Raw genomic sequence first — 16553 nt, forward strand, 5'->3', positions numbered from 1 at the left:
GGCTGCTACGTTGGAAGCGGCGACAGGGGCCTGGACGGGGCGGCGGCCGATGCGCCGGCTGCTACGTTGGAAGGCCAGCGACGGGGGCCCGGACGGGGGCGGCGGCCGATGCGCCGGCCGCTACGTTGGAAGCAGCGACGGGGGCACGGACGGGGCGGCGGCCGATGCGCCGGCTGCTACGATGGAAGCAGCGACGGGGGCCTGGACGGGGCGGCGGCCGATGTGCCGACAATGGGCATCTCATTCTTCTCCATCGCCGGCGGTTTTCTTCGGGGTTTTTCTTCGGTTGTGGAGAAGATGATGGGACAGGAGAGGCGGTTGCGGTGAGCCGGTGAGAACGTGCGTCGAGGGAGAGAAAGAGGGGCTCTATAAAGACGAAGGTGGCGTGTACCGCAACACGCGTCCGCTATGCACGGCAACACGCGTCCGCTATGCACGGCCGCAGCGTGCACCGCTACCCGAGTCTAACCCCGGGACGTTTGGTGTACTCGGTTATAACCTCGGGCCTTATACAGAAATTTTATCTCGTACTCAGTTTTCCCCTCGAGGACTTAGACCGGCAAGTGCAATATACTCAGTTTTACCCTCAAGTAGCTGGTCAACGGAGAGTCAACAAATGAGATTAACATAGCTAATTGAGTCATTTCATGCGCAAAAAAATCCAAAAAAATAAAAACATAGTGGCAACTACTCATGGAGTCTTCCTACGCAACCTGCCACCTAGAAAACCTTAACAAACATATATAAATCAAGTTTTACCACAAATTGCCACTTCTCGGAATCACTAGTGTAGCTATGAAGATGCATGGTTTTCCACCCAAACCCCTTTGCAAAACATCTTTCCCAAAACATAGTTTGTCTAAATGATGCCATAATTGTCACACTCATGTATATTTGAATTGCAAATAATTTGATGTAGCCCAATATGAATTATATTGTACAAAACACACATTTTTCATTTTGTAATTCTTTTGTTTGAATCCCTTAGTCTATTTACTATTTATGTGCCCTTGGATTCTTAGTACTACTCAGCTTTGCCCTCAAGTACTGTCACAAATGCTCCGAGAAGCCCAAACTTATCCCGATTGGTTGAGCCGTTGTCACACGGATCGACTCCACGAACCGTTGATCCACCGATCTAACAGGCGGTATACCCCTATCCGTCTCTTCGTGGCAACCTCTCGTCTCTCTCTCTCTCTCTTCGTGGCCACCCATCTCTCTCTCTCTCTACTTCAAAAAAAATCTCTCTCTCTCTCTCGTCGGTGGAGAATGCAATGACGAGTTTGCCACTTAATATATAGTAGGCTATATAGTATTGGTATAAACATGAGGCATACATATTTGCGGATTTCGGTGATTTCATTATTTGTCGGCCCTCTAACAATTATCAACTATCTTGAGCTGTCCTTTTCTTTTAGGGAATATAGTTTGGGATATAGTATTGGCATTTTGAAACGGCCTAAAAGTGGTATAATTTTGTTATAAACATGAGGCATACATTTTTGCAGATTTCGGCGATTGCATTATTTGTCACCCTCTAACAATTATCAACTATCTTTAGCTGTCCTTTTCTTTTAGGGAATATAGTTTGGGATATTGTATTGGTATTTTGAAGGGACCCTATTTTGAAAGGGATCCCATTTTGAAACGGCCTAAAAGTGGTATAATTTTGTTATAAACATGAGGCATACATATTTGCGGATTTCGGTGATTGCATTATTTGTCACCCCTCTAACAATTATCAACTATCTTTAGTCGTCCTTTTCTTTTAGGGAATATAGTTTGGGATATTGTATTGGTATTTTGAAGGGACCCTATTTTGAAAGGGATCCCATTTTGAAACGGCCTAAAAGTGGTATAATTTTGTTATAAACATGAGGCATACATATTTGCGGATTTCGGTGATTGCATTATTTGTCACCCCTCTAACAATTATCAACTATCTTTAGCTGTCCTTTTCTTTTAGGGAATATAGTTTGGGATATGGTATTGGTATTTTGGAAAGGCCTAAAAGTGGTATAATTTTGGTATAAACATGAGGCATACATATTTGCGGATTTCGGGGATTGCATTATTTGTCACCCCTCTAACAATTATCAACTATCTTTAGCTGTCCTTTTCTTTTAGGGAATATAGTTTGGTAATTTCGGTGAATGCACACACTAACTTTGAAAACAACTACAAGTACATCCCAACTCGAATAATGGATTTGTAACTAGGTATCCCTTGTAACAACTTCTAGCGCCCAGTGAGCAATGATAAGAATCCGATCGTAATTATACAACAAAAAAAACAACCAGCCATCGGATTAGCTTGCTTCTTCAACTCGATCAGCTGCCTTAATCGCTTGTTCATTTTCTTCAGTTCTCCCTTCACTTCCACCGAGTTCCGCATTGGGAGCATTAGGCATAATCGGAAGGTCCCTAATCGGAACGGCTCCTCTCTCCGCCGCATTCTCTACAGACAAGTCCCCCCCTCCCAAATTGCGCCCCCATTAGCGCCAATTGATTCCCTGCAACCGAAGCCTCCGAACGTACACATCGATCCACTCGAAATGCCTGCATTTCTTCAAGATCTGAAAACAACAACGTGAACCCTAAATCCCAAATTCGAGGGAATAACAAGAAAATCGAGAGAAAACGAGAGAAATTGGATCGAGATCTAACCTTATCCCCCTCTCTATATGGCAAGCTCTCGCATGCAACGAACTCACGTCCACGGTTGCCGTTCTCGTCCGTCTTACGGATCGACCGCTTCGCAGGCTCCTGGCGTGGGCAGTCGGGGCATCTTGTCAAAGGCACGGGTCCATATCGCGGCCATGAAGAACGGGAGGTCGAAGAGAAACTAGACATCACCCGCGTGCCGGAGAAGGGCTGCCGCCGGCGGAGAAGAAGAACAATGGGGCGCGGAGAAAGAAAGGGGAAGCAATGGCACGGGCATGGGCGCGGGGCTAGGTCGGGCTCCCATTTTGCAACGGTCACCCGGGTAAGCTCGTGGGTCCGGCGCTCTCACGTGGACAAGTTGTGGGTCCCACGATGATCCGGATAAGTGGAGACGTGTCCACTGCGGGGCACCAACAGCGGCCCCACTTGCCAGCACCAACCAACGTCAACTAAACGGGATTCCTTCCGTCCGAGCTCTTTCTGCGGGTTATAGACAAGAAGTTGGGGAAAACTGAGGAAAAACTAAGGAGCTGGGGAAAACTGAGTACAACTAAGGACCCGAGGGCACGAAAATAGAAATCCCTTGATAATTATATTGTTAAGCAAGAAAATTTTAATATGAGAGTAGAGAATCATCTAATGGAAAATTCTCAAGCTATTAGTGAATTGCATGATATTGTGGAGAGAACCTCCAATGATGTTAAGATGCTTGTTAAACATTTTCATATGGTTCAAACTCAAATTGCTCAACTCACTAAAGTGCAAAATGACTTGCTAGGAAATAATTCTAAAGAAAAACATGCTTATAAAGTAACAACTAGAGGTGGTGTCTCTACCCAGGATCCTCTATATCCTGAAGGACATCCCAAAAGAATTGAACAAGATTCTCAACACATTGAAACTAGTGCTCCATCTAAGAAAAAGAAAAAGAAACATAAGAATGTTGTAGAATCCTCTGAACCTGCTAATGATCCTAATAGTATTTCTATTTCTGATGCTGAAACTGAAAGTGGTAATGAACATGATAATAATAAAGATAATGATAAGAATGATACTCCTGATAAAGAAGAGGTTGAAAAAGAACCTGAAAAGCATGCTAAAAATAAAAAGTATACTAAAGAAGATTTTATTGCTGAGAAACATGGTAATGAAAGAGAACCTTGGGTGCAAAAGCAAATGCCTTTTCCTGCTAAGAAACTAAAATCAAAGGAAGAAGAACACTATAATAAATTCTGTGATTGGATGAAACCTTTATTCTTGCAAATCCCTTTGACTGATGCTATTAAATTGCCTCCTTATTCAAAGTATATGAAAGATATTGTTACTAACAAAAGGAAAATCCCCAAGGAGGAAATTTCCACTATGCTTGCTAATTACTCTTTCAACGGCAAAGTTCCAAAGAAGTTGGGCGACCCAGGTATACCTACTATTCCTTGTTCTATTAAGAATAATTATGTTAAAACTGCTCTATGTGACTTGGGCGCCGGTGTTAGTGTTATGCCTTTTTCTCTTTATAAGAGACTTTACTTAGATAAGTTGATACCTACTGATATATCTTTGCAATTGGCTGATAAATCTACTGCTATTCCTGTTGGTATATGTGAGGATGTTCTGTTCAAGTTACTAATAACTGCTTGATATTAACTGATTTTGTTGTGTTGGAAATGCCTGAAGATGATAATATGTCTATTATTCTTGGGAGACCTTTTCTTAACACCGCAGGGGCTGTTATTGATTGCAATAAAGGAAAGGTTACTTTCAATGTTGATGATAAGGAACACACCGTCTATTTCCCCAAGAGGATTGAAAAAGCGTGCGGAGTTAATACTATTTCTAATGTGAGAACTATCAAAGTGGGAACTATTGATTGTCCTATATATGAGCCTAAAGAAGAATATCAAACTCTTATGATTGGATCCATATCAATACAATTCAAGGTAACATGATTGATTTGAGGTTTATTTCTTCATATGCTATGTAAAATTTATTTGGTGGCAAGACTTGATCAACCTTGTTAACAAATACCTTTTATATGCATAGAGGAGGTAAACAACATCTCTTTCTTCCTCCACTTGCTTTAGTTGCTGTAGCACTTTTAATTTGCAAAGTTCCTTAGTTGATTAGAGATTTCAAAAAATTTCCTGGCCAGTAATAATAAACTTAATACCCCGAAATGTGCATTTTTCAAAGTTTTCAAAAATTCGCGAAAATTACACCGTTGGTCCTATTTTTCGACGAGGCACCTGGGAGCACCAGAGGATGACCTGTGGGGCACCACAGGGTGCCACACCACGAGCCGGCGCGGCCAAGGAGGGGCGCGCCACCCTGTGGTGTGGGCCCCTCCTTGCCCCACTTCTTCATCTCTTTCTCCCGAGCATCTTCTCTCTCCCGAAAAAACTCGAACCAACTTTCTCTCACTCGCGTTTTTGCTCAAGAGCTCAGGATTTTTCGATCTCTTTGCTCAGCCCAGATTTACGTCGAAATTTGGCACATTTGCTCTCCGGTATGTGACTCCTTCGATTATCCAAATAGAATTTTGTTTGGTTGAGTATATCTTGAATATTTTGCTGCTGTAGGTAACATGTTTAGTGAGCTTGCATGCTTGTTCTAAGTGGTAGAAACTAGTTTTGATGCATGATTAGTACTCTAGCAAGTTCCTATGGTAGTTTCCCTCAATTATATGTCACCAAATCAAGTTTTATATTGTTTGTTGAAAATTTCAGAAAATGGAAGGAGGTAGGCACCAACTCAACCAACATGAGTTGGAGGTGCCACGAGTCATGAGAGTTCACCGAGAAGAAGGAGTATATCCCACTTACTATCCGTGTGCGGATTTCATGAGAAGTGCAGGGATCTTGCAGGACGTCCAAAGTTTAATCTCTCGTGCAAGATTGGATGATTTTGTTGATGGGGAACCATGCCAATATGTGAAACTGACTATGTCAGTAGTGCAGGATTTTAAATTCAATTGGTCACGATCTAACCCCATGGTTCAGTACAAAATTTATAATAAAGCTGTCAACTTGCCATTCGGTGATTTTTGTGCAGCAATCAGAGTGCCGCAATGGGGATCATGCGAGAAGATAAAGGGATCGCCGCAAGAGCTCTTGGACCTCTTCAAGATGATTTGTCATGGAAGAAGCTTCTCAGAGGATGATGGTAAAATCAGTAGTATTCATTTCCTAGCTATTCGTTACTTCGCTTATTTCATTACCAAGTGCGTTCTAGCGAGAAAGAATGGAGGTAAAGTAACTATCCCGGATCTAGCCTTTCTAGCTGCTGCATTACAAGGTAATAGGACTTATAACTTGGGAGCTTTGATAGCCAACAGACTTGCCACTAACCGTGAGAAGGGAGGAATTTGTGGGGGTCTCATCGCATCTCGCTTATTAGCTATGCATAATGTAGGACCTCACCGTCTTGATATTCAGCTCCCCATGGAAAAACTTGACATAGCTTCCATGATTAAGCATGAATTTCTTTCTAATTCGTCTAATTTAGGGAACCTGTCTTATAGAATAACATTCTACAAGAAATCTTGGACAAGGACTAAGAAAGTTGAAAAATTAGTAGGATTGCCTGCACCTTCTCTGTTTAACCTTGATTCCAGGGAGGATTGGTCGGTCACGGAAAGTGCAGTTAATGCATACATCGAGGGAGGAAGCCATCGTGCACGGGACAACACGGATGAGGTCGAGGAACACCTCGACTCGTCGTCAGATGCAGCAAGCTCTTCGCATCAACACATTGGGCATGAGGAGCCTCCACGTTTTTCTTCTGCATCGGTACCTTATTACGACTACTCCATGTATGATCCACCGGTGTGGAACCCAGACCCTCGATGGGGTTGAACTCCACTTAGGCCAAAAGCCTAAGCTTGGGGGGAGGTATACCGGCATCACTCATTCTTTGCATATTATGATTGCTGGATACTTGTATATACTTGTTTAGTTTGTTTGAGTGGTTTTCTAATGAGAGGAAGATGATATTTGGGGAAGTGCTGCCTGAAAACAGATTCTGGACTGTTACCGTAAAAATTCGTGCGCACATCCAGAACGGTATTTTGCGAAGACAATTTTTGTGCATGTTCCCCAGGTTGTTATCTAACTTTCATTAGTTGAACACTTTTCGAGCTGAGCAACGTAAGATTTTTGTAAAAATAGATTTCTGTACTGCTGTCAGGTTTTGGCAGATTTCTGCTATCTCGCTTTTCAGTGTTTCTTTTAGTTTGCTATTTCTTGCTTTCACTTTGTTTCTTTCCCAAAACACAAAAAGACCAAAAATATTTCTGTTGTTTCTCTTCATCATTTGTTTATCTTGGTTTCTTGCATTTGTTTCGCTTTATTTGCTATTGCTAGTTTGCTATAAGAAAACCCGAAAAGATTTTGCTTTGTTTGCTTGTTTCCTTTTGTTCTTGTTCTCAAATTCGAAAACACCAAAAATATTTGCTGTTCTTCTTTGGTTTGTAAAGTTCATCATGAGTTCAATGGTCTTCGGTGGCTGGAGCGTGGTTTTCATTTTATATTATCCAAGCTACACAAGTGAAAAGGCAATAATGACGATCTACGACAATCTGATTGTGGTGAGAGGCTGGTATGAACTCTATTTGTTTTAATTTTTGTACATATACTCATCCATGTGAGCATGCTTAGTTGGTTCATGTGAGGTATATGTTATTTAAGAAAGTCTAGTAGTTCATGATCTCTCATGATTAGCCCCAATTTATTAATATGAGTAGCATGTCATGGATGTTTGCTTGCATTCTCTTATTCATAAGTAAGTATGGCATTATGGTATCCTCCTCTGAATAATTCATTTATATCGACTTGGCACATGCTCGCATGCATATGACTGAACAAAAGTCAATTAAGCCTCAATGATTTACATTGCTTCAGAGTTCTTGTATCACTTTTATGCCTCAGTTAATTTATTTTGCCGCAAGCATGATTATGACGATTCTTGCTCTCTTGATTTGTCGCTCCCTAGTCTTTTGCTAGACCTCACTTTTACTGAGCGGGAACGCTGCTCGTGCCTCCCAACACATGAAAACCAAGTTATTCCAGAGTGTCCACCATAAATACCTATGCATGGGATTTCAAACCATTCCAAGTAAATTCTCATGCGCTACCTTTAAAACCTTCAAAATGCTTCTCAATTTGTGTTAATGTTTCATAGCTCATGAGGAAGTATGTGGTGTTTAGCTTTCAACCTTGTCATTTACTTTTGACGGACTCTCATATGGACTAGTGGCACATCCGCTTATCCAATAATTTTGCAAAAAGAGCTGGCAATGGGATTCCCGAGTCCCGAATTAATTAACTTAAATAGACACTCCTCCATGGTTTGTGATTGTTGGACGGCACCCGAAGGATTCGGTTAGCCATGGCTTGTGTAAGCAAAGGTTGGGGGGAGTGTCATCATCATAATAAAACTGAATTAAAAAGGCACTCCTTCATGGTATGTGATTGTTGGCAGGCACCCGAGGATTCGGTTAGCCATGGTTTGTGTAAGAAAGGTTGGAAGGAGTGCCACATAAACATGCAAATAATTCATGGGAGCCGCTCTTGGGAGTCCGGTTGGCGAGGTAGTTGGTGTACCCATTACCATTCGTTGACAACAACAAACACCTCTCAAAATAATTTTACTCCTGCTTTACAAATGAAAAGCTCTAGCGCATGTTAATCACTGCTTCCCTCTGCGAAGGGTCAATCTTTTACTTTTATGTTGTGTCTCCATCCTTTCTTTGAGCACTTTCTTGAGAGCACAACTGTCATTCTTAGTATAATATGCTTGTCTCAAAATATGATTGATTGTGGTATAACTTTGATGCTTTTATCTTTGACAATCACTACTTCTAGTCTTTCTATGAACTCCGGAGGTGCCCGGGCATTTATGTTTTGCCGATCAAATACGAGCAAGCGAGATACCACTTTATCATACTCTCTTATGAACATTGCAATCCTGCTTATATATATGATTCATGATGCTTATTATTAATTGTTGGTACCTCTTCATGATTGACATAGCTGTTAGATGATCTTATTTGCATGTATCTTATTATGAACTGCTTAAGTATTAGCCATATCATGAGAATATATACATCATATGAGCAAATGTGTTCGTGAAAGCTCTTTTATCGCTCAGTTGTTAACTGAATTGCTTGAGGACAAGCAATAAGCTAAGCTTGGGGGAGTTGATACGTCCAAAACGTATCTACTTTCCCGAATACTTTACTATTGTTTTGCCTCTAATTTGTGTATTTTGGATGCAACTAACACGGACTAACACTGTTTTCAGCGAACCGTTCGGTGTCTCGTTTTTGTGCAGAAATCCAACTTTCGGGAAAAACCTCGGGATTTTGACAAAAGGCCCTATTTTCCCGGAATGCGACGGAGCCGGAAGGACAATTCAAGTGGAGGCCCGAGGGCCCCACACCATAAGGCGGCGCGGCCTAGGGGGCCCGCGCGGCCCTATGGTGTGGCCCCCTCGGCTGGCCTCCGATGCCCTCCTTCGGACTATTTATCGGCCTCGACCTAAAAACGCACGGGGAGAAGTCGAAGTCGCCGAAACCCTCCAGAACGCCGCCACATCGCGAAACTCCGTCTCGGGAGCCAGAAGTCTCCGTTCTGGCACTCCGCCGGGACGGGGAATTGGAGGAGATCATCACCGCCATCACCGCCAACGCCTCTCCATCAACCAGCCATGTTTCCCCATCAATGTGTGAGTAATTCCCCCGCTGTAGGCCGAAGGGGATGGTAGGGATTGGATGAGATTGGTCATGTAATAGCATAAGATTGTTAGGGCATAGTGCCTAGTGTCCGTAGATGGTACTTTTATGATATTGTTGCAACTTGTTATGCTTAATGCTTGTCACTAGGGCCCGAGTGCCATGATCTCGGATCTGAACATGTTATTGATTCATGAGGATATTCGTTGTTTATGATCTTACCCGCAAGTTGTATACACATGTCGTTCGTCCGGAACCAATGGCCCCGAAGTGACGAAATCGGGACAACCGGAGGGAATGGTAGCGATGTGAGGATCACATGTGTTCACAGAGTGTTAATGCTTTGCTCCGGTACTCTATTAAAAGGAGTACCTTAATATCCAGTAGTTTCCCTTGAGGCCGGCTGCCACCTACTGGTAGGACAAAAGATGTTGTGCAAGTTTCTCATTGCGAGCACGTACGACTATAATTGGAACACATGCCTATTGATTGATTAGTACTTGGATACCGTTTTATTATTATCACGCAAATGCCCTGCTATGATTGTTACATGAGTTTCTCTCATCCATGCAACGCCCGTTATCCGTCCCCGTGCCTACGATATTTTAATCCTGCTTGTTTACTAAAATCACTACTACTGTTCTCTGTTACTCTCTGCTTGTTATTTCACTACTCTTCTCTGCTATAAAGCTGTCACTACTCGATAAACTCTTGCGAGCAAGTCTGTTTCAGTGCAGCTGAATTGACAACTCATTGTTAAGGCTTTCAAGTATTCTTTGTCTCCCCTTGTGTCGAATCAATAAATTGGGTTTTACTTCCCTCGAAGGCTGTTGCGATCCCCTATACTTGTGGGTCATCAAGACTATTTTACGCGCCGTTGCTGAGGAGCATAGCTTTATTTGGAAGTTCACTTGGATTGATATTGTTCGCTGCAAATTCTCCATCATGGGTAAACCTCGCGATACTAAGGTCGCCATATTACCATCCACTACAAGAAAAGGTACAACTCTGACTACCTCTGCTGCTCTTGATTCACCATCTGTTATTTTTAAACTTGTTTCACCGCCACATGCTTCAAATGCTGGTACTTCTGCTGAATCTGAAAACTCTCATAATGTCGATAATATTTCTGTTGTGCTTGATGATAGTGGTTCATTGGGAACTTTTCTAGATGCTACAATTGCTAGGTCTAGGCAAATTGAAAATACTGAAACTCCTGATGTTACTACACATGTTAATTCACCTGAACTTGAATACTCTAGTGATGATCTTGATGAAGATTATGTGGAACTTGATGATGATTTTATTGAAAAATGCCATGCTACTACTGATGCAAGAAAAATTAAAAAGTTGCTTGCAGAACATACTGTTAGATATAAACTGTCTCCTGATCCTAAATTTGCCACATCTCCTATAAAAATTAAGGATAAAGATTATGATTTTTCTCTTGATCTATCTCATATAGCTATTGTTGAGAAAACACCCTTTTGTGGTACTGAAAAAGAAAGTGCTTCGTTGAACACATGACTGAGTTATCTACTGCGAGTAGCTTGTTTTTCGATGATGTTAAGAAGCGTACTTACTTTGTTGCTAAAATCTTTCCATTCTCATTAAAAGATGACGCTAAAACTTGGTATAATAGTTTGCCACCTAGTTCTATTAAAAGTCCAAAAGAGTTGCTTAATGTTTTCTTCCGGAAATACTTTCCTGCTAGTGCTCAACATGCTGCTTTGCAGAGAGTTTATAATTTTGATCAAGGAGATGGAGAGAAATTGCACGAGGCTTGGGCGAGATTTTGCTCTCTTATTAGAGCTCTGCCGACCATGATTTGGAAAAGCATGATTTACTTGATATATTTTATAGTGGACTAACCATTGAGTCTAGGGCATACCTGGATAGTTGTGCTTGGTTGTGTTTTCAGGAAAAGAACTCAGACGAAGATCTGAAGAATTATTGGCTAAAATAGGCCGGAATCATGATGATTGGACTACGCTCGAACCAACTCCAACGCCAATAGTGAAGAAGAGGGTTTAATTAAATTGAATGATGAAGATATGAGGGAAGCCAAGAAGTCTCTCAAGGAGAAAGGTATTAAATCTGAAGATGTGAAGAATCTACCTCCCATAGAAGATATATGTGAGATAATTCCCCCTTCATCCATGATTGAGGTAAATTCCCTTCAGCGCTTTACTAGAGAAGATATTCCGTATTCAAAACCTCCTGCGCAATGCTTAGATGAGTTTGATAATTATATTGTTAAGCAAGAAAATTTTAATATGAGAGTAGAGAATCATCTAATGGAAAATTCTCAAGCTATTAGTGAATTGCATGATATTGTGGAGAGAACCTCCAATGATGTTAAGATGCTTGTTAAACATTTTCATATGGTTCAAACTCAAATTGATCAACTCACTAAAGTGCAAAATGACTTGCTAGGAAATAATTCTAAAGAAAAACATGCTTATAAAGTAACAACTAGAGGTGGTGTCTCTACCAGGATCCTCTATATCCCGAAGGACATCCCAAAAGAATTGAACAAGATTCTCAACACATTGAAACTAGTGCTCCATCTAAGAAAAAGAAAAAGAAACATAAGAATGTTGTAGAATCCTCCGAACACCGCTAATGATCCTAATAGTATTTCTATTTCGATGCTGAAACTGAAAGTGGTAATGAACATGATAATAATAAAGATAATGATAAGAATGATACTCCCGATAAAGAAGAGGTTGAAAAAGAACACGAAAAGCATGCTAAAAATAAAAAGTATACTAAAGAAGATTTTATTGCTTGAGAAACATGGTAATGAAAGAGAACCTTGGGTGCAAAAGCAAATGCCTTTTCCTGCTAAGAAACTAAAATCAAAGGAAGAAGAACACTATAATAAATTCTGTGATTGGATGAAACCTTTATTCTTGCAAATCCCTTTGAGTGATGCTATTAAATTGCCTCCTTATTCAAAGTATATGAAAGATATTGTTACTAACAAAAGGAAAATCCCCAATGAGGAAATTTCCACTATGCTTGCTAATTACTCTTTCAATGGCAAAGTTCCAAAGAAGTTGGGCGACCAGGTATACCTACTATTCCTTGTTCTATTAAGAATAATTATGTTAAAACTGCTCTATGTGACTTGGGCGCCGGTGTTAGTGTTATGCCTTTTTCTCTTTATAAGAGACTTTACTTAGATAAGTTGATACCTACTGATATATCTTTGCAAATGGCTGATAAATCTACTGCTATTCCTGTTGGTATATGTGAGGATGTTCCTGTTCAAGTTACTAATAAGTGCTTGATATTAACTGATTTTGTTGTGTTGGAAATGCTCGAAGATGATAATATGTCTATTATTCTTGGGAGACCTTTTCTTAACACCGCAGGGGCTGTTATTGATTGCAATAAAGGAAAGGTTACTTTCAATGTTGATGATAAGGAACACACCGTCTATTTCCCCAAGAGGATTGAAAAAGCGTGTGGAGTTAATACTATTTCTAATGTGAGAACTATCAAAGTGGGAACTATTGATTGTCCTATATATGAGCCTAAAGAAGAATATCAAACTCTTATGATTGGATCCATATCAATACAATTCAAGGTAACATGATTGATTTGAGGTTTATTTCTTCATATGCTATGTAAAATTTATTTGGTGGCAAGACTTGATCAACCTTGTTAACAAATACCTTTTATATGCATAGAGGAGGTAAACAACATCTCTTTCTTCCTCCACTTGCTTTAGTTGCTGTAGCACTTTTAATTTGCAAAGTTCCTTAGTTGATTAGAGATTTCAAAAAATTTCCTGGCCGGTAATAATAAACTTAATACCCCGAAATGTGCATTTTTCAAAGTTTTCAAAAATTCGCGAAAATTACACCGTTGGTCCTATTTTTCGATGAGGCACTCGGGAGCACCGGAGGATGACCTGTGGGGCACCACGGGGTGCCACACCACGTGCCGGCGCGGCCAAGGAGGGGGCGCGCCACCCGTGGTGTGGGCCCCTCCTTGCCCCACTTCTTCATCTCTTTCTCCCGGCATCTTCTCTCTCCCGAAAAATCTCGAACCAACTTTCTCTCACTCGCGTTTTTGCTCAAGAGCTCAGGATTTTTCGATCTCTTTGCTCAGCCCAGATTTCTGTCCGAAATTTGGCACATTTGCTCTCCGGTATGTGACTCCTTCGATTATCCAAATAGAATTTTGTTTGGTTGAGTATATCTTGAATATTTTGCTGCTGTAGGTAACATGTTTAGTGAGCTTGCATGCTTGTTCTAAGTGGTAGAAACTAGTTTTGATGCATGATTAGTACTCTAGCAAGTTCCTATGGTAGTTTCCCTCAATTATATGTCACCAAATCAAGTTTTATATTGTTTGTTGAAAATTTCAGAAAATGGAAGGAGGTAGGCACCAACTCAACCAACTTGAGTTGGAGGTGCCACGGGTCATGAGAGTTCACCGAGAAGAAGGAGTATATCCCACTTACTATCCGTGTGCGGATTTCATGAGAAGTGCAGGGATCTTGCAGGACGTCCAAAGTTTAATCTCTCGTGCAGGATTGGATGATTTTGTTGATGGGGAACCATGCCAATATGTGAAACCGACTATGTCGGTAGTGCAGGATTTTAAATTCAATTGGTCACGATCTAACCCCATGGTTCGAGTACAAAATTTATAATAAAGCTGTCAACTTTCCATTCGGTGATTTTTGTGCGGCAATCGAGTGCCGCAATGGGGATCATGCGAGAAGATAAAGGGATCGCCGCAAGAGCTCTTGGACCTCTTCAAGATGATTTGTCATGGAAGAAGCTTCTCAGAGGATGATGGTAAAATCAGTAGTATTCATTTCCTAGCTATTCGTTACTTCGCTTATTTCATTACCAAGTGCGTTCTAGCGAGAAAGAATGGAGGTAAAGTAACTATCCCGGATCTAGCCTTTCTAGGCTGCTGCATTACAAGGTAATAGGACTTATAACTTGGGAGCTTTGATAGCCAATGGACTTGCCACTAACCGTGAGAAGGGAGGAATTTGTGGGGGTCTCATCGCATCTCGCTTATTAGCTATGCATAATGTAGGACCTCACCTGTCTTGATATTCAGCTCCCCATGGAAAAACTTGACATAGCTTCCATGATTAAGCATGAATTTCTTTCTAATTCGTCTAATTTAGGGAACCTGTCTTATAGAATAACATTCTACAAGAAATCTTGGACAAGGACTAAGAAAGTTGAAAAATTAGTAGGATTGCTCGCACCTTCTCCGTTTAACCTTGATTCCGGGGAGGATTGGTCGGTCACGGAAAGTGCGGTTAATGCATACATCGAGGAGGAAGCCATCGTGCACGGGACAACACGGATGAGGTCGAGGAACACCTCGACTCGTCGTCGAATGCAGCAAGCTCTTCGCATCAACACATTGGGCATGAGGAGCCTCCACGTTTTTCTTCCGCATCGGTACCTTATTACGACTACTCCATGTATGATCCACCAGGTGTGGAACCCGGACCCTCGATGGGGTTGAACTCCACTTAGGCCAAAAGCCTAAGCTTGGGGGAGGTATACCAGGCATCACTCATTCTTTGCATATTATGATTGCTGGATACTTGTATATACTTGTTTAGTTTGTTTGAGTGGTTTTCTAATGAGAGGAAGATGATATTTGGGGAAGTGCTGCCTGAAAACAGATCCTGGACTGTTACCGTAAAAATTCGTGCGCACATCCAGAACGGTATTTTGCGAAGACAATTTTTGTGCATGTTCCCCAGATTGTTATCTAACTTTCATTAGTTGAACACTTTTCGAGCTGAGCAACGTAAGATTTTTGTAAAAATCGATTTCTGTACTGCTGTCAGGTTTTGGCAGATTTCTGCTATCTCGCTTTTCTGTGTTTCTTTTAGTTTGCTATTTCTTGCTTTCACTTTGTTTATTTCCCAAAACACAAAAAGACCAAAAATATTTCTGTTGTTTCTCTTCATCATTTGTTTATCTTGGTTTCTTGCATTTGTTTCGCTTTATTTGCTATTGCTAGTTTGCTATAAGAAAACCCGAAAAGATTTTGCTTTGTTTGCTTGTTTCCTTTTGTTCTTGTTCTCAAATTCGAAAACACCAAAAATATTTGCTGTTCTTCTTTGGTTTGTAAAGTTCATCATGAGTTCAATGGTCTTCGGTGGTCTGGAGCGTGGTTTTCATTTTATATTATCCAAGCTACACAAGTGAAAAGGCAATAATGACGATCTACGACAATCCGATTGTGGTGAGAGGCTGGTATGAACTCTATTTGTTTTCATTTTTGTACATATACTCATCCATGTGAGCATGCTTAGTTGGTTCATGTGAGGTATATGTTATTTAAGAAAGTCTAGTAGTTCATGATCTCTCATGATTAGCCCCAATTTATTAATATGAGTAGCATGTCATGGATGTTTGCTTGCATTGTCTTATTCATAAGTAAGTATGGCATTATGGTATCCTCCTCTGAATAATTCATTTATATCGACTTGGCACATGCTCACGCATGCATATGACTGAACAAAAGTCAATTAAGCCTCAATGATTTACATTGCTTCAGAGTTCTTGTATCACTTTTATGCCTCGGCTTAATTTATTTTGCCGCAAGCATGATTATGACGATTCTTGCTCTCTTGATTTGTCGCTCCCTAGTCTTTTGCTAGCCCTCACTTGTACTGAGCGGGAACGCTGCTCGTGCCTCCCAACACATGAAAACCAAGTTATTCCAGAGTGTCCACCATAAATACCTATGCATGGGATTTCAAACCATTCCAAGTAAATTCTCATGCGCTACCTTTAAAACCTTCAAAATGCTTCTCAATTTGTGTTAATGTTTCATAGCTCATGAGGAATTATGTGGTGTTTAGCTTTCAACCTTGTCATTTACTTTTGACGGACTCTCATATGGACTAGTGGCACATCCGCTTATCCAATAATTTTGCAAAAAGAGCCGGCAATGGGATTCCCAGTCCCGAATTAATTAACTTAAATAGACACTCCTCCATGGTTTGTGATTGTTGGACGGCACCCGAAGGATTCGGTTAGCCATGGCTTGTGTAAGCAAAGGTTGGGGGGAGTGTCATCATCATAATAAAACTAAATTAAAAAGGCACTCCTTCATGGTATGTGATTGTTGGCAGGCACCCGAGGATTCGGTTAGCCATG

The sequence above is a fragment of the Lolium rigidum genome, chromosome 7, assembly GCF_022539505.1.
Source record: "Lolium rigidum isolate FL_2022 chromosome 7, APGP_CSIRO_Lrig_0.1, whole genome shotgun sequence".
Taxonomy (NCBI): Eukaryota; Viridiplantae; Streptophyta; class Magnoliopsida; order Poales; family Poaceae; genus Lolium; species Lolium rigidum.